The sequence below is a fragment of the Lepisma saccharinum genome, chromosome 3, assembly GCF_977018435.1.
Source record: "Lepisma saccharinum chromosome 3, izLepSacc3.1, whole genome shotgun sequence".
NCBI classification, from domain to species: domain Eukaryota; kingdom Metazoa; phylum Arthropoda; class Insecta; order Zygentoma; family Lepismatidae; genus Lepisma; species Lepisma saccharinum.
In genome coordinates this window covers 35,509,272-35,533,560 of record NC_139231.1, presented here as the reverse complement: position 1 = coordinate 35,533,560, position 24,289 = coordinate 35,509,272, and the positions used below count along the sequence as shown (strand labels likewise).

General features: G+C 40.7%; 1 protein-coding gene and 8 non-coding genes across 9 annotated transcripts in view; all 9 read left to right on the top strand.

Annotated features, from left to right (window-relative positions):
- Positions 1 to 24,289, top strand: part of LOC145984974 (von Willebrand factor A domain-containing protein 8-like) — a 443,428-nt gene that overhangs the window by 272,749 nt on the left and 146,390 nt on the right. The window lies entirely within an intron of this gene.
- LOC145986060 (U1 spliceosomal RNA) lies at positions 784 to 945 on the top strand. The gene has a single exon (XR_014441506.1). It is a non-coding gene; the product is annotated as a U1 spliceosomal RNA (small nuclear RNA).
- LOC145986048 (U1 spliceosomal RNA) lies at positions 3,424 to 3,585 on the top strand. The gene has a single exon (XR_014441494.1). It is a non-coding gene; the product is annotated as a U1 spliceosomal RNA (small nuclear RNA).
- LOC145986047 (U1 spliceosomal RNA) lies at positions 6,056 to 6,217 on the top strand. Its single transcript, XR_014441493.1, has one exon. It is a non-coding gene; the product is annotated as a U1 spliceosomal RNA (small nuclear RNA).
- On the top strand, positions 8,697 to 8,858 carry LOC145986145 (U1 spliceosomal RNA). The gene has a single exon (XR_014441576.1). It is a non-coding gene; the product is annotated as a U1 spliceosomal RNA (small nuclear RNA).
- On the top strand, positions 11,339 to 11,500 carry LOC145986144 (U1 spliceosomal RNA). Its single transcript, XR_014441575.1, has one exon. It is a non-coding gene; the product is annotated as a U1 spliceosomal RNA (small nuclear RNA).
- LOC145986058 (U1 spliceosomal RNA) lies at positions 13,980 to 14,141 on the top strand. Its single transcript, XR_014441504.1, has one exon. It is a non-coding gene; the product is annotated as a U1 spliceosomal RNA (small nuclear RNA).
- On the top strand, positions 16,622 to 16,783 carry LOC145986126 (U1 spliceosomal RNA). Its single transcript, XR_014441558.1, has one exon. It is a non-coding gene; the product is annotated as a U1 spliceosomal RNA (small nuclear RNA).
- Positions 19,263 to 19,430, top strand: LOC145986064 (U1 spliceosomal RNA). Its single transcript, XR_014441510.1, has one exon. It is a non-coding gene; the product is annotated as a U1 spliceosomal RNA (small nuclear RNA).

Below are 24,289 nucleotides of genomic sequence, written 5' to 3'. Positions count from 1 at the left end.
TGTTGCTCCACTGGAAGTGAATGCAGTACAGCGGTAGCAGTAGGCCATCAGGAACACCCGATATGAATTGAAACCGACAAGTGCAATTTGGGATGTGATTGAGGAGGAGACAGGTAATGCAACTGAAGACAAGAAGGCATCTTCCAACGAGTATAGATATTCTTCTTCACTCACGGGACAAGACGTGAACGCGTCAGGTCTTCTCGGTACGGTACATCCCTCTCGCATTTCCTCCCTTAACGTTTCTGATAAACGACAAATTGTGTTCCAGCCATCATTTGGAATTTCTTGCGTGAAGAAAACCCAAAGCATTCCCGTCGATATCAGTCCACTTTCTTTCCTTTTTTGACAAGAAAATGTCCATTCTTCAAGAGCACACGAGTGGAACCCATCCTATTTCCGAGCGTGAATCGGAGAAGGTTATTTTCAGATATGCAATAATTGAACTGTATACCCCGTGAACCTGAAGGGGACAGAAAACGAGAAGGCCAGCCAGCAACATTCCTATGTGAAAGTTGAACGTAGTGTGGATAATGTTGGAGTAAGTATACGTTTCTCAATAGATGGCAGCACAAGGAGTAGCTTCTTTTCCTCCCTTAAAAAGTTGGTTCAAAGTTTACTTGTGAAGATAACTTGAACACATTTAGTTGTATATATATTGTCTGTGTAAAGTAATTATAAGTTATAATTGACAAGTTGCGAAACACTTTCCGATATGCGTAAACACTCGATGAGAGTTGGTTGAGAAGATAGAGTAGGGTGTGAGAGGTTTCCGGTCGAGGCATACTTACCTGGCGTAGGGGTTACCGTGATCAGCAAGGAGGTTCCCCCGGGGCGAGGCTCTTCCATTGCACTTCGGTTGGGCTGACCCCCGCGAATATCCCAAACGTGGATATCTCGGGCGTGTGATTTTTGTTAGTTGGGACTGCGTTCGCGCCGTCCCTGAAAAATAAATGTAGAACAAAAAATGTATGTTTTGGTAATGTTAAGTTCGGTCGTTTTTTTGGGAGTATTGTTTCGTGATAAACTTGTTGAAAGCTGCGATCCGTTCAGAAGTTTCGTTCGCCAAGAAATTGGCTGACCCAATCGGAAAGGACAGACCAGATGGACGATCTGTTTTCTTTCTGCCTGCCTACAAGACCCAATGAGATCAGAGAAGAAAGTTTGGGAAAATTCAATAAATAATCTTTCAAGGGATTTGACGTTGTCACCCGTCCTCATTTGGAACCTAACGAACCGCACCTCGCTCTCTGTTTCGAACATGGAAATCGGGACTCCCTTTGCTTCCAGAGCCTTAACGCGTGCACTGCATGGCGTAGAATGTAGTAAGCGGTAACATAACATCCAACCTTCATAATGTTGGTAGTCGTCCTGCATATTAGCAGAGATCTTAAAGATGTTTTCGTTGCGTCGAAATTACCATTACAATAACGAATTCGCGTGAATAAACAGTTGTCTGATTTTTAAGAATTTTTTAAGACTACATTTAACCAGAGAGCATATTTATAATGAAAGGTATTCCCTCATGGAAACTCAACCACGTCGTACCAGTACCTGGTGCTTGAAACAATGCATCCTTTGGTAGAAAAATAAACCAATAAAATGAACTAGTTTTTCTTGCTTGTTGAATACATAATACTTAGGTTTCCAAATTCAAATTGTCCATTTTATGTATTAATATTGGCTTCTACTTCACCGCCCGTTGAAGGCATGACCATTTGAAAAAGTTGTGCTGCAATAGTTACGAATGTATACCTTACATTGGAAGAGATTTGACAAATAGGCTAGCTGAATTATGCTAGAAATAATCGCAAGTGACAGGAGGAGAATGAGTGGTTGACGACAATTCTCTACATGCTACGTAAATATTGTGTTTTTCATTTACGTCCCTTTCCTTTTATATTTACTAATTGCGACGACAAGGATGAATAATGGGTACGTGATGAAAGGACACTCGTAAGGCCCACAACATGCCCAGGTTAGGACTCTAACCGAGGGGGCTTAAAGTGACGGGTAAAATTTTTAGTAAATTCGGATGCACTTTTATGTGAAAATTTCTGCTAAACCGATTCTGCTCGACCGTGTTTTTGAGTTTCTGATGTAAATATTTGAGTTTTATTCACAGATAGTTTAGCTTGGACCGGACCTACAGTTTAGAGTGGGATCCAAGCCATTATGTGCCTCGACCGAGTATCGAACCCCACGATTACAAAACGAGAAACGCTTTAGAGTGCGACTTGTTTGAAGGAAAGTCTCCGGCACCTTTATACATGAATTAGATATGCTATTTAACATAGAAACTTGTGTTTTTCTTTTGTTTTAATCTGCGTTTGAAGTGTAAAATTGTGTCTGTGAGAATGTTCAAAGAAACCGTGGGAGAGGTGTAGTTTTTTATGTGATGTGGTGAAAATGAGACAGTGCATAGGAGAATTTTGCCATCCCTGCGTCCCCCTCCCTCCGAACACTGTTTATATCGAAGGTTTTTGATTTGACAATTTTGCATGTAATAGACACAAGGAGAAATATTATTTCGTTGTCGATAAGTTTTTCAAATTTTAAGTCGAATTTGTTGTCCGGTAGGCTAATCGGGACTGGACGTTCAGTTTAGAGTGGAACCGAAGCAGAGTGGAATGTTGCTCCACTGGAAGTGAATGCAGTACAGCGGTAGCAGTAGGCCATCAGGAACACCCGATATGAAATGAAACCGACAAGTGCAATTTGGGATGTGATTGAGGAGGAGACAGGTAATGCAACTGAAGACAAGAAGGCATCTTCCAACGAGTATAGATATTCTTCTTCACTCACGGGACAAGACGTGAACGCGTCAGGTCTTCTCGGTACGGTACATCCCTCTCGCATTTCCTCCCTTAACGTTTCTGATAAACGACAAATTGTGTTCCAGCCATCATTTGGAATTTCTTGCGTGAAGAAAACCCAAAGCATTCCCGTCGATATCAGTCCACTTTCTTTCCTTTTTTGACAAGAAAATGTCCATTCTTCAAGAGCACACGAGTGGAACCCGTCCTATTTCCGAGCGTGAATCGGAGAAGGTTATTTTCAGATATGCAATAATTGAACTGTATACCCCGTGAACCTGAAGGGGACAGAAAACGAGAAGGCCAGCCAGCAACATTCGTATGTGAAAGTTGAACGTAGTGTGGATAATGTTGGAGTAAGTAAACGTTTCTCAATAGATGGCAGCACAAGGAGTAGCTTCTTTTCCTCCCTTAAAAAGTTGGTTCAAAGTTTACTTGTGAAGATAACTTGAACACATTTAGTTGTATATATATTGTCTGTGTAAAGTAATTATAGTAATTATAAGTTATAATTGACAAGTTGCGAAACACTTTCCGATATGCGTAAACACTCGATGAGAGTTAGTTGAGAAGATAGAGTAGGGTGTGAGAGGTTTCCGGTCGAGGCATACTTACCTGGCGTAGGGGTTACCGTGATCAGCAAGGCGGTTCCCCCGGGGGGAGGCTCTTCCATTGCACTTCGGTTGGGCTGACCCCCGCGAATATCCCAAACGTGGATATCTCGGGCGTGTGATTTTTGTTAGTTGGGACTGCGTTCGCGCCGTCCCTGAAAAATAAATGTAGAACAAAAAATGTATGTTTTGGTAATGTTAAGTTCGGTCGTTTTTTTGGGAGTATTGTTTCGTGATAAACTTGTTGAAAGCTGCGATCCGTTCAGAAGTTTCGTTCGCCAAGAAATTGGCTGAGCCAATCGGAAAGGACAGACCAGATGGACGATCTGTTTTCTTTCTGCCTGCCTACAAGACCCAATGAGATCAGAGAAGAAAGTTTGGGAAAATTCAATAAATAATCTTTCAAGGGATTTGACGTTGTCACCCGTCCTCATATGGAACCTAACGAACCGCACCTCGCTCTCTGTTTCGAACATGGAAATCGGGACTCCCTTTGCTTCCAGAGCCTTAACGCGTGCACTGCATGGCGTAGAATGTAGTAAGCGGTAACATAACATCCAACCTTCATAATGTTGGTAGTCGTCCTGCATATTAGCAGAGATCTTAAAGATGTTTTCGTTGCGTCGAAATTACCATTACAATAGCGAATTCGCGTGAATAAACAGTTGTCTGATTTTTAAGAATTTTTTAAGACTACATTTAACCAGAGAGCATATTTATAATGAAAGGTATTCCCTCATGGAAACTCAACCACGTCGTACCAGTACCTGGTGCTTGAAACAATGCATCCTTTGGTAGAAAAATAAACCAATAAAATGAACTAGTTTTTCTTGCTTGTTGAATACATAATACTTAGGTTTCCAAATTCAAATTGTCCATTTTATGTATTAATATTGGCTTCTACTTCACCGCCCGTTGAAGGCATGACCATTTGAAAAAGTTGTGCTGCAATAGTTACGAATGTATACCTTACATTGGAAGAGATTTGACAAATAGGCTAGCTGAATTATGCTAGAAATAATCGCAAGTGACAGGAGGAGAATGAGTGGTTAACGACAATTCTCTACATGCTACGTAAATATTGTGTTTTTCATTTACGTCCCTTTCCTTTGATATTTACTAATTGCGACGACAAGGATGAATAATGGGTACGTGATGAAAGGACACTCGTAAGGCCCACAACATGCCCAGGTTAGGACTCTAACCGAGGGGGCTTCAAGTGACGGGTAAAATTTTTAGTAAATTCGGATACACTTTTATGTGAAAATTTCTGCTAAACCGATTCTGCTCGACGGTGTTTTTGAGTTTCTGATGTAAATATTTGAGTTTTATTCACAGATAGTTTAGCTTGGACCGGACCTACAGTTTAGAGTGGGATCCAAGCCATTATGTGCCTCGACCGAGTATCGAACCCCACGATTACAAAACGAGAAACGCTTTAGAGTGCGACTTGTTTGAAGCAAAGGCTCCGGCACCTTTATACATGAATTAGATATGCTATTTAACATAGAAACTTATATTTTTCTTTTGTTTTAATCTGCGTTTCAAGTGTAAAATTGTGTCTGTGAGAATGTTCAAAGAAACCGTGGGAGAGGTGTAGTTTTTTATGTAATGTGGTGAAAATGAGACAGTGCATATAAGAATTTTGCCATCCCTGCGTCCCCCCTCCCTCCGAACACTGTTTATAGCGAAAGTTTTTGATTTGACAATTTTGCATGTAATAGACACAAGGAGAAATATTATTTCGTTGTCGATAAGTTTTTCAAATTTTAAGTCGAATTTGTTGTCCGGTAGGCTAATCGGGACTGGACGTTCAGTTTAGAGTGGAACCGAAGCAGAGTGGAATGTTGCTCCACTGGAAGTGAATGCAGTACAGCGGTAGCAGTAGGCCATCAGGAACACCCGATATGAATTGAAACCGACAAGTGCAATTTGGGATGTGATTGAGGAGGAGACAGGTAATGCAACTGAAGACAAGAAGGCATCTTCCAACGAGTATAGATATTCTTCTTCACTCACGGGACAAGACGTGAACGCGTCAGGTCTTCTCGGTACGGTACATCCCTCTCGCATTTCCTCCCTTAACGTTTCTGATAAACGACAAATTGTGTTCCAGCCATCATTTGGAATTTCTTGCGTGAAGAAAACCCAAAGCATTCCCGTCGATATCAGTCCACTTTCTTTCCTTTTTTGACAAGAAAATGTCCATTCTTCAAGAGCACACGAGTGGAACCCGTCCTATTTCCGAGCGTGAATCGGAGAAGGTTATTTTCAGATATGCAATAATTGAACTGTATACCCCGTGAACCTGAAGGGGACAGAAAACGAGAAGGCCAGCCAGCAACATTCCTATGTGAAAGTTGAACGTAGTGTGGATAATGTTGGAGTAAGTAAACGTTTCTCAATAGATGGCAGCACAAGGAGTAGCTTCTTTTCCTCCCTTAAAAAGTTGGTTCAAAGTTTACTTGTGAAGATAACTTGAACACATTTAGTTGTATATATATTGTCTGTGTAAAGTAATTATAAGTTATAATTGACAAGTTGCGAAACACTTTCCGATATGCGTAAACACTCGATGAGAGTTGGTTGAGAAGATAGAGTAGGGTGTGAGAGGTTTCCGGTCGAGGCATACTTACCTGGCGTAGGGGTTACCGTGATCAGCAAGGCGGTTCCCCCGGGGCGAGGCTCTTCCATTGCACTTCGGTTGGGCTGACCCCCGCGAATATCCCAAACGTGGATATCTCGGGCGTGTGATTTTTGTTAGTTGGGACTGCGTTCGCGCCGTCCCTGAAAAATAAATGTAGAACAAAAAATGTATGTTTTGGTAATGTTAAGTTCGGTCGTTTTTTTGGGAGTATTGTTTCGTGATAAACTTGTTGAAAGCTGCGATCCGTTCAGAAGTTTCGTTCGCCAAGAAATTGGCTGACCCAATCGGAAAGGACAGACCAGATGGACGATCTGTTTTCTTTCTGCCTGCCTACAAGACCCAATGAGATCAGAGAAGAAAGTTTGGGAAAATTCAATAAATAATCTTTCAAGGGATTTGACGTTGTCACCCGTCCTCATTTGGAACCTAACGAACCGCACCTCGCTCTCTGTTTCGAACATGGAAATCGGGACTCCCTTTGCTTCCAGAGCCTTAACGCGTGCACTGCATGGCGTAGAATGTAGTAAGCGGTAACATAACATCCAACCTTCATAATGTTGGTAGTCGTCCTGCATATTAGCAGAGATCTTAAAGATGTTTTCGTTGCGTCGAAATTACCATTACAATAACGAATTCGCGTGAATAAACAGTTGTCTGATTTTTAAGAATTTTTTAAGACTACATTTAACCAGAGAGCATATTTATAATGAAAGGTATTCCCTCATGGAAACTCAACCACGTCGTACCAGTACCTGGTGCTTGAAACAATGCATCCTTTGGTAGAAAAATAAACCAATAAAATGAACTAGTTTTTCTTGCTTGTTGAATACATAATACTTAGGTTTCCAAATTCAAATTGTCCATTTTATGTATTAATATTGGCTTCTACTTCACCGCCCGTTGAAGGCATGACCATTTGAAAAAGTTGTGCTGCAATAGTTACGAATGTATACCTTACATTGGAAGAGATTTGACAAATAGGCTAGCTGAATTATGCTAGAAATAATCGCAAGTGACAGGAGGAGAATGAGTGGTTGACGACAATTCTCTACATGCTACGTAAATATTGTGTTTTTCATTTACGTCCCTTTCCTTTTATATTTACTAATTGCGACGACAAGGATGAATAATGGGTACGTGATGAAAGGACACTCGTAAGGCCCACAACATGCCCAGGTTAGGACTCTAACCGAGGGGGCTTAAAGTGACGGGTAAAATTTTTAGTAAATTCGGATGCACTTTTATGTGAAAATTTCTGCTAAACCGATTCTGCTCGACCGTGTTTTTGAGTTTCTGATGTAAATATTTGAGTTTTATTCACAGATAGTTTAGCTTGGACCGGACCTACAGTTTAGAGTGGGATCCAAGCCATTATGTGCCTCGACCGAGTATCGAACCCCACGATTACAAAACGAGAAACGCTTTAGAGTGCGACTTGTTTGAAGGAAAGTCTCCGGCACCTTTATACATGAATTAGATATGCTATTTAACATAGAAACTTGTGTTTTTCTTTTGTTTTAATCTGCGTTTGAAGTGTAAAATTGTGTCTGTGAGAATGTTCAAAGAAACCGTGGGAGAGGTGTAGTTTTTTATGTGATGTGGTGAAAATGAGACAGTGCATAGGAGAATTTTGCCATCCCTGCGTCCCCCCTCCCTCCGAAAACTGTTTATATCGAAGGTTTTTGATTTGACAATTTTGCATGTAATAGACACAAGGAGAAATATTATTTCGTTGTCGATAAGTTTTTCAAATTTTAAGTCGAATTTGTTGTCCGGTAGGCTAATCGGGACTGGACGTTCAGTTTAGAGTGGAACCGAAGCAGAGTGGAATGTTGCTCCACTGGAAGTGAATGCAGTACAGCGGTAGCAGTAGGCCATCAGGAACACCCGATATGAAATGAAACCGACAAGTGCAATTTGGGATGTGATTGAGGAGGAGACAGGTAATGCAACTGAAGACAAGAAGGCATCTTCCAACGAGTATAGATATTCTTCTTCACTCACGGGACAAGACGTGAACGCGTCAGGTCTTCTCGGTACGGTACATCCCTCTCGCATTTCCTCCCTTAACGTTTCTGATAAACGACAAATTGTGTTCCAGCCATCATTTGGAATTTCTTGCGTGAAGAAAACCCAAAGCATTCCCGTCGATATCAGTCCACTTTCTTTCCTTTTTTGACAAGAAAATGCCCATTCTTCAAGAGCACACGAGTGGAACCCGTCCTATTTCCGAGCGTGAATCGGAGAAGGTTATTTTCAGATATGCAATAATTGAACTGTATACCCCGTGAACCTGAAGGGGACAGAAAACGAGAAGGCCAGCCAGCAACATTCGTATGTGAAAGTTGAACGTAGTGTGGATAATGTTGGAGTAAGTAAACGTTTCTCAATAGATGGCAGCACAAGGAGTAGCTTCTTTTCCTCCCTTAAAAAGTTGGTTCAAAGTTTACTTGTGAAGATAACTTGAACACATTTAGTTGTATATATATTGTCTGTGTAAAGTAATTATAGTAATTATAAGTTATAATTGACAAGTTGCGAAACACTTTCCGATATGCGTAAACACTCGATGAGAGTTAGTTGAGAAGATAGAGTAGGGTGTGAGAGGTTTCCGGTCGAGGCATACTTACCTGGCGTAGGGGTTACCGTGATCAGCAAGGCGGTTCCCCCGGGGTGAGGCTCTTCCATTGCACTTCGGTTGGGCTGACCCCCGCGAATATCCCAAACGTGGATATCTCGGGCGTGTGATTTTTGTTAGTTGGGACTGCGTTCGCGCCGTCCCTGAAAAATAAATGTAGAACAAAAAATGTATGTTTTGGTAATGTTAAGTTCGGTCGTTTTTTTGGGAGTATTGTTTCGTGATAAACTTGTTGAAAGCTGCGATCCGTTCAGAAGTTTCGTTCGCCAAGAAATTGGCTGACCCAATCGGAAAGGACAGACCAGATGGACGATCTGTTTTCTTTCTGCCTGCCTACAAGACCCAATGAGATCAGAGAAGAAAGTTTGGGAAAATTCAATAAATAATCTTTCAAGGGATTTGACGTTGTCACCCGTCCTCATTTGGAACCTAACGAACCGCACCTCGCTCTCTGTTTCGAACATGGAAATCGGGACTCCCTTTGCTTCCAGAGCCTTAACGCGTGCACTGCATGGCGTAGAATGTAGTAAGCGGTAACATAACATCCAACCTTCATAATGTTGGTAGTCGTCCTGCATATTAGCAGAGATCTTAAAGATGTTTTCGTTGCGTCGAAATTACCATTACAATAACGAATTCGCGTGAATAAACAGTTGTCTGATTTTCAAGAATTTTTTTAAGACTACATTTAACCAGAGAGCATATTTATAATGAAAGGTATTCCCTCATGGAAACTCAACCACGTCGTACCAGTATCTGGTGCTTGAAACAATGCATCCTTTGGTAGAAAAATAAACCAATAAAATGAACTTGTTTTTCTTGCTTGTTGAATTCATAATACTTAGGTTTCCAAATTCAAATTGTCCACTTTATGTATTAATATTGGCTTCTACTTCACCGCCCGTTGAAGGCATGACCATTTGAAAAAGTTGTGCTGCAATAGTTACGAATGTATACCTTACATTGGAAGAGATTTGACAAATAGGCTAGCTGAATTATGCTAGAAATAATCGCAAGTGACAGGAGGAGAATGAGTGGTTAACGACAATTCTCTACATGCTACGTAAATATTGTGTTTTTCATTTACGTCCCTTTCCTTTGATATTTACTAATTGCGACGACAAGGATGAATAATGGGTACATGATGAAAGGACACTCGTAAGGCCCACAACATGCCCAGGTTAGGACTCTAACCGAGGGGGCTTCAAGTGACGGGTAAAATTTTTAGTAAATTCCGATACACTTTTATGTGAAAATTTCTGCTAAACCGATTCTGCTCGACGGTGTTTTTGAGTTTCTGATGTAAATATTTGAGTTTTATTCACAGATAGTTTAGCTTGGACCGGACCTACAGTTTAGAGTGGGATCCAAGCCATTATGTGCCTCGACCGAGTATCGAACCCCTCGATTACAAAACGAGAAACGCTTTAGAGTGCGACTTGTTTGAAGCAAAGGCTCCGGCACCTTTATACATGAATTAGATATGCTATTTAACATAGAAACTTATATTTTTCTTTTGTTTTAATCTGCGTTTGAAGTGTAAAATTGTGTGTGTGAGAATGTTCAAAGAAACCGTGGGAGAGGTGTAGTTTTTTATGTAATGTGGTGAAAATGAGACAGTGCATAGGAGAATTTTGCCATCCCTGCGTCCCCCCTCCCTCCGAACACTGTTTATAGCGAAGGTTTTTGATTTGACAATTTTGCATGTAATAGACACAAGGAGAAATATTATTTCGTTGTCGATAAGTTTTTCAAAGTTTAAGTCTAATTTGTTGTCCGGTAGGCTAATCGGGACTGTACGTTCAGTTTAGAGTGGAACCGAAGCAGAGTGGAATGTTGCTCCACTGGAAGTGAATGCAGTACAGCGGTAGCAGTAGGCCATCAGGAACACCCGATATGAAATGAAACCGACAAGTGCAATTTGGGATGTGATTGAGGAGGAGACAGGTAATGCAACTGAAGACAAGAAGGCATCTTCCAACGAGTATAGATATTCTTCTTCACTCACGGGACAAGACGTGAACGCGTCAGGTCTTCTCGGTACGGTACATCCCTCTCGCATTTCCTCCCTTAACGTTTCTGATAAACGACAAATTGTGTTCCAGCCATCATTTGGAATTTCTTGCGTGAAGAAAACCCAAAGCATTCCCGTCGATATCAGTCCACTTTCTTTCCTTTTTTGACAAGAAAATGTCCATTCTTCAAGAGCACACGAGTGGAACCCATCCTATTTCCGAGCGTGAATCGGAGAAGGTTATTTTCAGATATGCAATAATTGAACTGTATACCCCGTGAACCTGAAGGGGACAGAAAACGAGAAGGCCAGCCAGCAACATTCGTATGTGAAAGTTGAACTTAGTGTGGATAATGTTGGAGTAAGTAAACGTTTCTCAATAGATGGCAGCACAAGGAGTAGCTTCTTTTCCTCCCTTAAAAAGTTGGTTCAAAGTTTACTTGTGAAGATAACTTGAACACATTTAGTTGTATATATATTGTCTGTGTAAAGTAATTATAGTAATTATAAGTTATAATTGACAAGTTGCGAAACACTTTCCGATATGCGTAAACACTCGATGAGAGTTAGTTGAGAAGATAGAGTAGGGTGTGAGAGGTTTCCGGTCGAGGCATACTTACCTGGCGTAGGGGTTACCGTGATCAGCAAGGCGGTTCCCCCGGGGTGAGGCTCTTCCATTGCACTTCGGTTGGGCTGACCCCCGCGAATATCCCAAACGTGGATATCTCGGGCGTGTGATTTTTGTTAGTTGGGACTGCGTTCGCGCCGTCCCTGAAAAATAAATGTAGAACAAAAAATGTATGTTTTGGTAATGTTAAGTTCGGTCGGTTTTTTGGGAGTATTGTTTCGTGATAAACTTGTTGAAAGCTGCGATCCGTTCAGAAGTTTCGTTCGCCAAGAAATTGGCTGACCCAATCGGAAAGGACAGACCAGATGGACGATCTGTTTTCTTTCTGCCTGCCTACAAGACCCAATGAGATCAGAGAAGAAAGTTTGGGAAAATTCAATAAATAATCTTTCAAGGGATTTGACGTTGTCACCCGTCCTCATTTATAACCTAACAAACCGCACCACACTCTCTGTTTCGAACATGGAAATCGGGACTCCCTTTGCTTCCAGAGCCTTAACACGTGCACTGCATGGCGTAGAATGTAGTAAGCGGTAACATAACATCCAACCTTCATAATGTTGGTAGTCGTCCTGCATATTAGCAGAGATCTTAAAGATGTTTTCGTTGCGTCGAAATTACCATTACAATAACGAATTCGCGTGAATAAACAGTTGTCTGATTTTTAAGAATTTTTTAAGACTACATTTAACCAGAGAGCATATTTATAATGAAAGGTATTCCCTCATGGAAACTCAACCACGTCGTACCAGTACCTGGTGCTTGAAACAATGCATCCTTTGGTAGAAAAATAAACCAATAAAATGAACTAGTTTTTCTTGCTTGTGGAATACATAATACTTAGGTTTCCAAATTCAAATTGTCCATTTTATGTATTAATATTGGCTTCTACTTCACCGCCCGTTGAAGGCATGACCATTTGAAAAAGTTGTGCTGCAGTAGTTACGAATGTATACCTTACATTGGAAGAGATTTGACAAATAGGCTAGCTGAATTATGCTAGAAATAATCGCAAGTGACAGGAGGAGAATGAGTGGTTAACGACAATTCTCTACATGCTACGTAAATATTGTGTTTTTCATTTACGTCCCTTTCCTTTGATATTTACTAATTGCGACGACAAGGATGAATAATGGGTACGTGATGAAAGGACACTCGTAAGGCCCACAACATGCCCAGGTTAGGACTCTAACCGAGGGGGCTTAAAGTGACGGGTAAAATTTTTAGTAAATTCGGATGCACTTTTATGTGAAAATTTCTGCTAAACCGATTCTGCTCGACCGTGTTTTTGAGTTTCTGATGTAAATATTTGAGTTTTATTCACAGATAGTTTAGCTTGGACCGGACCTACAGTTTAGAGTGGGATCCAAGCCATTATGTGCCTCGACCGAGTATCGAACCCCACGATTACAAAACGAGAAACGCTTTAGAGTGCGACTTGTTTGAAGCAAAGGCTCCGGCACTTTTATACATGAATTAGATATGCTATTTAACATAGAAACTCATGTTTTTCTTTTGTTTTAATCTGCGTTTGAAGTGTAAAATTGTGTCTGTGAGAATGTTCAAAGAAACCGTGGGAGAGGTGTAGTTTTTTATGTAATGTGGTGAAAATGAGACAGTGCATAGGAGAATTTTGCCATCCCTGCGTCCCCCCTCCCTCCGAACACTGTTTATAGCGAAGGTTTTTGATTTGACAATTTTGCATGTAATAGACACAAGGAGAAATATTATTTCGTTGTCGATAAGTTTTTCAAATTTTAAGTCGAATTTGTTGTCCGGTAGGCTAATCGGGACTGGACGTTCAGTTTAGAGTGGAACCGAAGCAGAGTGGAATGTTGCTCCACTGGAAGTGAATGCAGTAAAGCGGTAGCAGTAGGCCATCAGGAACACCCGATATGAAATGAAACCGACAAGTGCAATTTGGGATGTGATTGAGGAGGAGACAGGTAATGCAACTGAAGACAAGAAGGCATCTTCCAACGAGTATAGATATTCTTCTTCACTCACGGGACAAGACGTGAACGCGTCAGGTCTTCTCGGTACGGTACATCCCTCTCGCATTTCCTCCCTTAACGTTTCTGATAAACGACAAATTGTGTTCCAGCCATCATTTGGAATTTCTTGCGTGAAGAAAACCCAAAGCATTCCCGTCGATATCAGTCCACTTTCTTTCCTTTTTTGACAAGAAAATGTCCATTCTTCAAGAGCACACGAGTGGAACCCATCCTATTTCCGAGCGTGAATCGGAGAAGGTTATTTTCAGATATGCAATAATTGAACTGTATACCCCGTGAACCTGAAGGGGACAGAAAACGAGAAGGCCAGCCAGCAACATTCGTATGTGAAAGTTGAACTTAGTGTGGATAATGTTGGAGTAAGTAAACGTTTCTCAATAGATGGCAGCACAAGGAGTAGCTTCTTTTCCTCCCTTAAAAAGTTGGTTCAAAGTTTACTTGTGAAGATAACTTGAACACATTTAGTTGTATATATATTGTCTGTGTAAAGTAATTATAGTAATTATAAGTTATAATTGACAAGTTGCGAAACACTTTCCGATATGCGTAAACACTCGATGAGAGTTGGTTGAGAAGATAGAGTAGGGTGTGAGAGGTTTCCGGTCGAGGCATACTTACCTGGCGTAAGGGTTACCGTGATCAGCAAGGCGGTTCCCCCGGGGTGAGGCTCTTCCATTGCACTTCGGTTGGGCTGACCCCCGCGAATATCCCAAACGTGGATATCTCGGGCGTGTGATTTTTGTTAGTTGGGACTGCGTTCGCGCCGTCCCTGAAAAATAAATGTAGAACAAAAAATGTATGTTTTGGTAATGTTAAGTTCGGTCGGTTTTTTGGGAGTATTGTTTCGTGATAAACTTGTTGAAAGCTGCGATCCGTTCAGAAGTTTCGTTCGCCAAGAAATTGGCTGACCCAATCGGAAAGGACAGACCAGATGGACGATCTGTTTTCTTTCTGCCTGCCTACAAGACCCAATGAGATCAGAGAAGAAAGTTTGGGAAAATTCAATAAATAATCTTTCAAGGGATTTGACGTTGTCACCCGTCCTCATTTATAACCTAACAAACCGCACCACACTCTCTGTTTCGAACATGGAAATCGGGACTCCCTTTGCTTCCAGAGCCTTAACGCGTGCACTGCATGGCGTAGAATGTAGTAAGCGGTAACATAACATCCAACCTTCATAATGTTGGTAGTCGTCCTGCATATTAGCAGAGATCTTAAAGATGTTTTCGTTGCGTCGAAATTACCATTACAATAACGAATTCGCGTGAATAAACAGTTGTCTGATTTTTAAGAATTTTTTAAGACTACATTTAACCAGAGAGCATATTTATAATGAAAGGTATTCCCTCATGGAAACTCAACCACGTCGTACCAGTACCTGGTGCTTGAAACAATGCATCCTTTGGTAGAAAAATAAACCAATAAAATGAACTAGTTTTTCTTGCTTGTGGAATACATAATACTTAGGTTTCCAAATTCAAATTGTCCATTTTATGTATTAATATTGGCTTCTACTTCACCGCCCGTTGAAGGCATGACCATTTGAAAAAGTTGTGCTGCAGTAGTTACGAATGTATACCTTACATTGGAAGAGATTTGACAAATAGGCTAGCTGAATTATGCTAGAAATAATCGCAAGTGACAGGAGGAGAATGAGTGGTTAACGACAATTCTCTACATGCTACGTAAATATTGTGTTTTTCATTTACGTGCTTTCCTTTGATATTTACTAATTGCGACGACAAGGATGAATAATGGGTACGTGATGAAAGGACACTCGTAAGGCCCACAACATGCCCAGGTTAGGACTCTAACCGAGGGGGCTTAAAGTGACGGGTAAAATTTTTAGTAAATTCGGATGCACTTTTATGTGAAAATTTCTGCTAAACCGATTCTGCTCGACCGTGTTTTTGAGTTTCTGATGTAAATATTTGAGTTTTATTCACAGATAGTTTAGCTTGGACCGGACCTACAGTTTAGAGTGAGATCCAAGCCATTATGTGCCTCGACCGAGTATCGAACCCCACGATTACAAAACGAGAAACGCTTTAGAGTGCGACTTGTTTGAAGCAAAGGCTCCGGCACCTTTATACATGAATTAGATATGCTATTTAACATAGAAACTTATGTTTTTCTTTTGTTTTAATCTGCGTTTGAAGTGTAAAATTGTGTCTGTGAGAATGTTCAAAGAAACCGTGGGAGAGGTGTAGTTTTTTATGTAATGTGGTGAAAATGAGACAGTGCATAGGAGAATTTATCCATCCCTGCGTCCCCCCTCCCTCCGAACACTGTTTATGGTGAAGGTTTTTGATTTGACAATTTTGCATGTAATAGACACAAGGAGAAATATTATTTCGTTGTCGATAAGTTTTTCAAATTTTAAGTCGAATTTGTTGTCCGGTAGGCTAATCGGGACTGGACGTTCAGTTTAGAGTGGAACCGAAGCAGAGTGGAATGTTGCTCCACTGGAAGTGAATGCAGTACAGCGGTAGCAGTAGGCCATCAGGAACACCCGATATGAAATGAAACCGACAAGTGCAATTTGGGATGTGATTGAGGAGGAGACAGGTAATGCAACTGAAGACAAGAAGGCATCTTCCAACGAGTATAGATATTCTTCTTCACTCACGGGACAAGACGTGAACGCGTCAGGTCTTCTCGGTACGGTACATCCCTCTCGCATTTCCTCCCTTAACGTTTCTGATAAATGACAAATTGTGTTCCAGCCATCATTTGGAATTTCTTGCGTGAAGAAAACCCAAAGCATTCCCGTCGATATCAGTCCACTTTCTTTCCTTTTTTGACAAGAAAATGTCCATTCTTCAAGAGCACACGAGTGGAACCCGTCCTATTTCCGAGCGTGAATCGGAGAAGGTTATTTTCAGATATGGAATAATTGAACTGTATACCCCGTGAACCTGAAGGGGACAGAAAACGAGAAGGCCAGCCAGCAACATTCGTATGTGAAAGTTGAACGTAGTGTGGATAATGTTGGAGTAAGTAAACGTTTCTCAATAGATGGCAGCACAAGGAGTAGCTTCTTTTCCTCCCTTAAAAAGTTGGTTCAAAGTTTACTTGTGAAGATAACTTGAACACATTTAGTTGTATATATATATTGTCTGTGTAAAGTAATTATAGTAATTATAAGTTATAATTGACAAGTTGCGAAACACTTTCCGATATGCGTAAACACTCGATGAGAGTTAGTTGAGAAGATAGAGTAGGGTGTGAGAGGTTTCCGGTTGAGGCATACTTACCTGGCGTAGGGGTTACCGTGATCAGCAAGGCGGTTCCCCCGGGGTGAGGCTCTTCCATTGCACTTCGGTTGGGCTGACCCCCGCGAATATCCCAAACGTGGATATCTCGGGCGTGTAATTTTTGTTAGTTGGGACTGCGTTCGCGCCGTCCCTGAAAAATAAATGTAGAACAAAAAATGTATGTTTTGGTAATGTTAAGTTCGGTCGGTTTTTTGGGAGTATTGTTTCGTGATAAACTTGTTGAAAGCTGCGATCCGTTCAGAAGTTTCGTTCGCCAAGAAATTGGCTGACCCAATCGGAAAGGACAGACCAGATGGACGATCTGTTTTCTTTCTGCCTGCCTACAAGACCCAATGAGATCAGAGAAGAAAGTTTGGGAAAATTCAATAAATAATCTTTCAAGGGATTTGACGTTGTCACCCGTCCTCATTTATAACCTAACAAACCGCACCACACTCTCTGTTTCGAACATGGAAATCGGGACTCCCTTTGCTTCCAGAGCCTTAATGCGTGCACTGCATGGCGTAGAATGTAGTAAGCGGTAACATAACATCCAACCTTCATAATGTTGGTATTCGTCCTGCATATTAGCAGAGATCTTAAAGATGTTTTCGTTGCGTCGAAATTACCATTACAATAACGAATTCGCGTGAATAAACAGTTGTCTGATTTTTAAGAATTTTTTAAGACTACATTTAACCAGAGAGCATATTTATAATGAAAGGTATTCCCTCATGGAAACTCAACCACGTCGTACCAGTACCTGGTGCTTGAAACAATGCATCCTTTGGTAGAAAAATAAACCAATAAAATGAACTAGTTTTTCTTGCTTGTTGAATACATAATACTTAGGTTTCCAAATTCAAATTGTCCATTTTATGTATTAATATTGGCTTCTACTTCACCGCCCGTTGAAGGCATGACCATTTGAAAAAGTTGTGCTGCAATAGTTACGAATGTATACCTTACATTGGAGGAGATTTGACAAATAGGCTAGCTGAATTATGCTAGAAATAATCGCAAGTGACAGGAGGAGAATGAGTGGTTAACGACAATTCTCTACATGCTACGTAAATATTGTGTTTTTCATTTACGTCCCTTTCCTTTGATATTTACTAATTGCGACGACAAGGATGAATAATGGGTACGTGATGAAAGGACACTCGTAAGGCCCACAACATGCCCAGGTTAGGACTCTAACCGAGGGGGCTTCAAGTGACGGGTAAAATTTTTAGTAAATTCGGATGCACTTTTATGTGAAAATTTCTGCTAAACCGATTCTGCTCGACCGTGTTTTTGAGTTTCTGATGTAAATATTCGAGTTTTATTCACAGATAGTTTAACTTGGACCGGACCTACAGTTTAGAGTGGGATCCAAGCCATTATGTGCCTCGACCGAGTATCGAACCCCTCGATTACAAAACGAGAAACGCTTTAGAGTGCGACTTGTTTGAAGCAAAGGCTCCGGCACCTTTATACATGAATTAGATATGCTATTTAACATAGAAACTTATGTTTTTCTTTTGTTTTAATCTGCGTTTGAAGTGTAAAATTGTGTCTGTGAGAATGTTCAAAGAAACCGTGGGAGAGGTGTAGTTTTTTATGTAATGTGGTGCAAATGAGACAGTGCATAGGAGAATTTTGCCATCCCTGCGTCCCCCCTCCCTCCGAACACTGTTTATAGCGAAGGTTTTTGATTTGACAATTTTGCATGTAATAGACACAAGGAGAAATATTATTTCGTTGTCGATAAGTTTTTCAAATTTTAAGTCGAATTTGTTGTCCGGTAGGCTAATCGGGACTGGACGTTCAGTTTAGAGTGGAACCGAAGCAGAGTGGAATGTTGCTCCACTGGAAGTGAATGCAGTACAGCGGTAGCAGTAGGCCATCAGGAACACCCGATATGAAATGAAACCGACAAGTGCAATTTGGGATGTGATTGAGGAGGAGACAGGTAATGCAACTGAAGACAAGAAGGCATCTTCCAACGAGTATAGATATTCTTCTTCACTCACGGGACAAGACGTGAACGCGTCAGGTCTTCTCGGTACGGTACATCCCTCTCGCATTTCCTCCCTTAACGTTTCTGATAAACGACAAATTGTGTTCCAGCCATCATTTGGAATTTCTTGCGTGAAGAAAACCCAAAGCATTCCCGTCGATATCAGTCCACTTTCTTTCCTTTTTTGACAAGAAAATGTCCATTCTTCAAGAGCACACGAGTGGAACCCGTCCTATTTCCGAGCGTGAATCGGAGAAGGTTATTTTCAGATATGGAATAATTGAACTGTATACCCCGTGAACCTGAAGGGGACAGAAAACGAGAAGGCCAGCCAGCAACATTCGTATGTGAAAGTTGAACGTAGTGTGGATAATGTTGGAGTAAGTAAATGTTTCTCAATAGATGGCAGCACAAGGAGTAGCTTCTTTTCCTCCCTTAAAAAGTTGGTTCAAAGTTTACTTGTGAAGATAACTTGAACACATTTAGTTGTATATATATTGTCTGTGTAAAGTAATTATAGTAATTATAAGTTATAATTGACAAGTTGCGAAACACTTTCCGATATGCGTAAACACTCGATGAGAGTTAGTTGAGAAGATAGAGTAGGGTGTGAGAGGTTTCCGGTCGAGGCATACTTACCTGGCGTAGGGGTTACCGTGATCAGCAAGGCGGTTCCCCCGGGGTGAGGCTCTTCCATTGCACTTCGGTTGGGCTGACCCCCGCGAATATCCCAAACGTGGATATTAGAGATGGGTTCAAGCCGTTCATTTGTGCGAGTCGACTCATGAGCGCTCGCTCACTGAGAAGAGTCGTTCAAATGAGTCGTTCAAAAGAGTCGCCAAACTTATTTTTCTCGAAACACATGCCTGAAGAGGGGGAAGGGTGTAGAAGGTGTTGAAGCCGATGATTGTATTTAAGTAAACGAACACAACGTACGTCCTTCAAGATTAATAAATTGTATTGCATTTTTGTGTATGTGTGTGTGCGTGTAGCCGACTAGATACGACAAATACGATTCAGTAAGTGTGTGGATATACATATATGTGTAAACAGTAAACACACACACACACACACACAAACAAAATTTATACTTTTTTTTATACACATACTTGTTTTCATTACTCTGCCTCATGAGTGAGATTTTCTATATTTGTATATTGTTTCAGTTTACATTTCATGCTGCGGATAATGCAAATTGTGCAGTACGATAGCATACACAGAAATGCTATATAATTATATCAACCTTTTATTAGTAATAACGTGCATTTACATATTCTTCCTTTTTTGCATTCGATCACTGGTTTTAATATTGCAACAAAATGCACTCCAGATCTGTGCTGCGACACATGCTTGCATTTCCACGAGCATCGCTCGTTCACGACTCTTGAAACAGCACGAAGAGTCACAGCACAGTCCCACGACTCTTTCCCCATCATTCGTTCACGACTCGCGAGTCGGCACAAAGAGTCATTAAGCACCTTAGCGACTCTTCTCCTCCCTCATCGTTCACGACTCGCAAGTCGGCACGAAGAGTCATTAAGCACCTTAACGACTCGCTCGCCTTAGCGACTCTTCTCCTCACTCATCGTTCGCTCGCGAGTCGCGAGCTCTCTTACACAAGGCGCGGCGGCGGCAGTCTCGCCAGCAGACTGGATCTTCAGTTTAAAGTAGGATCCACCCGCTCGCTCTCCGCGGATGGCTAACAGCTGTGTTTAAGAAATATATATCGCTCTTGAACATTATCCATGTCCATCCCATATCCATGTTTTTGTTGTTCTACAGTCATTCAATATAAGTTTCTGCCAATATCATAATGTATGATCGAATTTCTATAAAGCGGGCCAAATTATACATATGTATTTTTTTTAATGTTGCTTTCTACTAGTAAAACACCTTAACACGTAGGCTCACCGCAGATGGCCAACAGCTGTTTATATCACTCGTGAACATGACCCATGTCCATCTTACGTAGTTGTTCCTAATTCTGCAGTCATTCAATAAAAGCTTTTTTGCAGTATCATGTACGATGAGATTTATGATTAAACTTCTATATTTATTCTTTAATGCTGTTTTCATTAGTAAAATATTTACACGTTAATGTTAATGAAATATTTCACATCATATGAAAACGATTTTGTCAGACAATGTTTAAAGTTCACTTTATGCTCGGGATTGAAGCTACATTTTAAACTGGGGTCTAAATCACTGGGCAAGGTGCCTCCACAGAGGATCGAATCCGAGACAGGAAGCGATTTCCTTACCAGGATTTAACAAGGAATGAAAGGATGGCTGAATAACATAAATAAAACATACTCCATGGTGCATGTTCTTTGTTTCTTGGTTTCTATGTTGGCCAGCTTGAAATAATCTTGGAGTGACAGATAAGTGGTGTCGCCCTCCTCAAAGTAAGCCTATTGACACCGAAAGTTCCGGGTTCGAACCCCAGCCCAGAGATGAGTGGTAATCTGTATTTAACCTCTTGTCAATTACTCTAATCACCATCCATCCTCCGTCGTTGCCTTGTAACGATACCTGGTGGATCCCACTTTAACTGTAGATCCAGTCCCGATTAGCTTATCTGTACGTAAAATTCATTCATCCTCGCTGTCAATACTAAGTAATTAGGTATAAAAGATGCATAAAATACAACAAAGCATGTTAGGCAGTTAAAATATTAAAATTGAATTAATAAATTATAAAATATAATTACTGCATGCTAATTTATAAGAAATTATAGCATTTTAAAATTTGTTTGTTCCTTAATGGGAAAATAACTAGTAGCTTATTTCTTCTGTTCATTCTCATGTTAACAGATTTGTTTTCTTGGATAAATAAAATTGAACGTGTAAATTAAAAGGTTTACATGTGCACGAAGCGGAAGAGCAACTCGATCGAGTATCGTGGTGAGACAAGATGACTTGGCACATCGTTTCAACTCGTGAATGAGAATGCATATCTTGTTTGTGATTTGATTTCAAGTTTAAAACACCTGTCAGGTCTTGTTCGCTTATCGATTTCAAAGCATAAATCGGTATCGTTACTCCAATGAGACGAGATTCTCGGACAGTACATTTTACACAGAGTGTCTCTCATCATCTCACCAACTTTGGAAGGGTTGGCCCTGTTTTCATTGCGATTTTGTAATGCCCTGCTACTTGTGAAACTGATTCACTTCCAACAATTTCAGTCGCCTCTGTGGAGGAGTGGTTAGAACAGTGCGCTAAGAGGAATCTCGGAATTGAGTGTCACTTCATCAATTTCATTATATCATCACTGATTTTCATGTTCGCGATTAGCCAAAGTGGCAGAAGAGCAAAGCCTGGGCAAAAGTGGTATCCCGAGCCGCTATGTATTTCCACCGAATATCGGCCTCAGGATTCCCTGCCCTCGTGCCGCGATGTGCTAACCACTCCGCCACGGGGGCCGGCCCTCCCCATGACATCTCTGTTTTATACTAAAGGCTATGATTGAATATGAATTTAAAATTTTGTGTGCGTCACTTAGGCTATTTTGCACCCTTCACTTTATACGGGATCCAGCCCCTTACCAGAACTAAAATAACATAACTGTAATGTCCTGTAGTAACTAAAATATTAAAATAATCTGACCGGTTAAAAGCTGAGGCTGTAAAGGCACTCTGCACACATAAGGACAAAACACAGGACAACACACACACACACACATTCCTACGAAAATTATACTGGCCGTAGGTATAGATGCCAGAGCCTCGTTAGTCTGCAAAATGCAGTCCAGGGTGTACTATGTGGAACTGAGGTTGACAATTGGGTGTACTACGTGGAAGGATCATCCCTTACATCCCTTAAACTATATTTCTCGAGACCCTTGATGTGCTAACCACGCCGGCATACATTATAGAATACTTGAGTTAGTTTTGTCAATATTAATTTTATAGATTGCATTTTTGTTTTGCAATGATTTTGCGCACTGAATTTTCATATTTATCTTTGCTTTTCATTTGTGTTTTACTTTTATTTTGTATATAATGCTGTGTTTCTATTGGTGTAAATTTGTGATTCGTCTCTAATAACGTTATCATTTCAATGTGATTTAAATTTTAATCTTCTAATGTCACGTGTATAATATATAAGTATATGTATGTACACATGCATACAGAGAGAAAGAGAGGGAAATTGCATGATATGATCGTTAGAGGGGAAATCCCCACCGTTCCCCGCATAATTTCAAATTTGTTCCTTGTATTACACAAAATATATTAAATTAATGTTATAACAAATTGAATATCTATTATAGATCGGATTATAAGAAATTATGTATAACTGCGTGTGTTTGTCTCTCAGGTTCTTTATTAAAAAATCAGAAAAACAGAACATAATGTAGTATTCAAATATAAAAAGACCTTCATTTCACGAGTCCACTTATAATTAATTCATTATCATGTGGTTTGTTCTATTAGGTAATTCTTAACTGAATATAAAAAATTGTAAGTTATAATTTTTGTTTTAATACATGTTTGTTATTTTCACTAAAGGTTTATCATTTGAACTTGTGCTTGCTGCTTGTATTACGTCATTTTTGGATTTGGAGTAACATAAAACAAAAGGTGTTTATTGTCTTTGATCTTGCTTTAGAAAATAATGATTGGTTGATTGATTTGGTTTATTTTACTTCGCCTTTCTGTCACTTTTTTGGGTAATCACGAAGATCAGGATGAGTAATGAGGTGTACTAACCACTCCACCATGGAGGCCGGCGCTTTAGAAAATAATTAAAAGTAACAATCGCTTTCCACCCTAAGTATTTTGTGTTGCAAATTATAAATTACTGCCTCCCTTTTCTGATTCACTTTAATAGCATAGTGGTTAACGCTGTCATGTATTAAAATGGTTTGCTTGGCAAAAATTGTTATAAGTCCACTTTTATGCTCCAATAGGCTAATCGGGTCTCCCCGATGGCGTAGTTATAACGTCGCCGGTAATCAAGGGGTACCGTGTTCAATACAAAGTGGAGGTTCGGATCCCACTTTAAACTGTAGGTCCAGTCCCGACTATCCTATCTGCACATAAAGTGGACTTAAACAATAACAACTCAAAATAGGCTAATCGGAATATTGTAATCAAGAGGTCTGTGCCTAACACCTTCCCAAAATCTTTACAAGACTCCCCTAATATTTTTTACTAACATTTAATTTCTTGTAATTGTAGCGCTAATGGTTTGGCCGAACTTGAAACTACAGGACAAATTTGTTGGCTGTTCTTCGCTGCCCGTCATGGGATGAGGTTGCGTGCTCTCTCTCTCTGCAAACAACACTCGCGGGTCGCGAGCTCGCGAGTCGACTCTTTCCTTCGTTCAAAGAGTCGCTAAAGTGTGCCACGACTCTTTGAACGAAGGAAAGAGTCGACTCGCGAGCATGCTCCTTCCCCTCTCATCGTACACGGCACGTTTCAGCCAGCTTTACTCAACTAGGGGTAGGGAAAAGGAACAGAGAGGACCCCCCCCTCCCTCTCCTCTCCAGTCCCCATTTGCTGCCCGCAGAATCGACTTGCTTTCTTTAAAAAATTCCGGCCGCCAGGCGAGTATACACTTGCGCATGCACCTTCCTCGCAAAATTCGTGGAAAGGAGAGGGAATAATGGAATAATAGTTGCTTGGCAGGCGGAGGAGTCGTGGCACACATACGA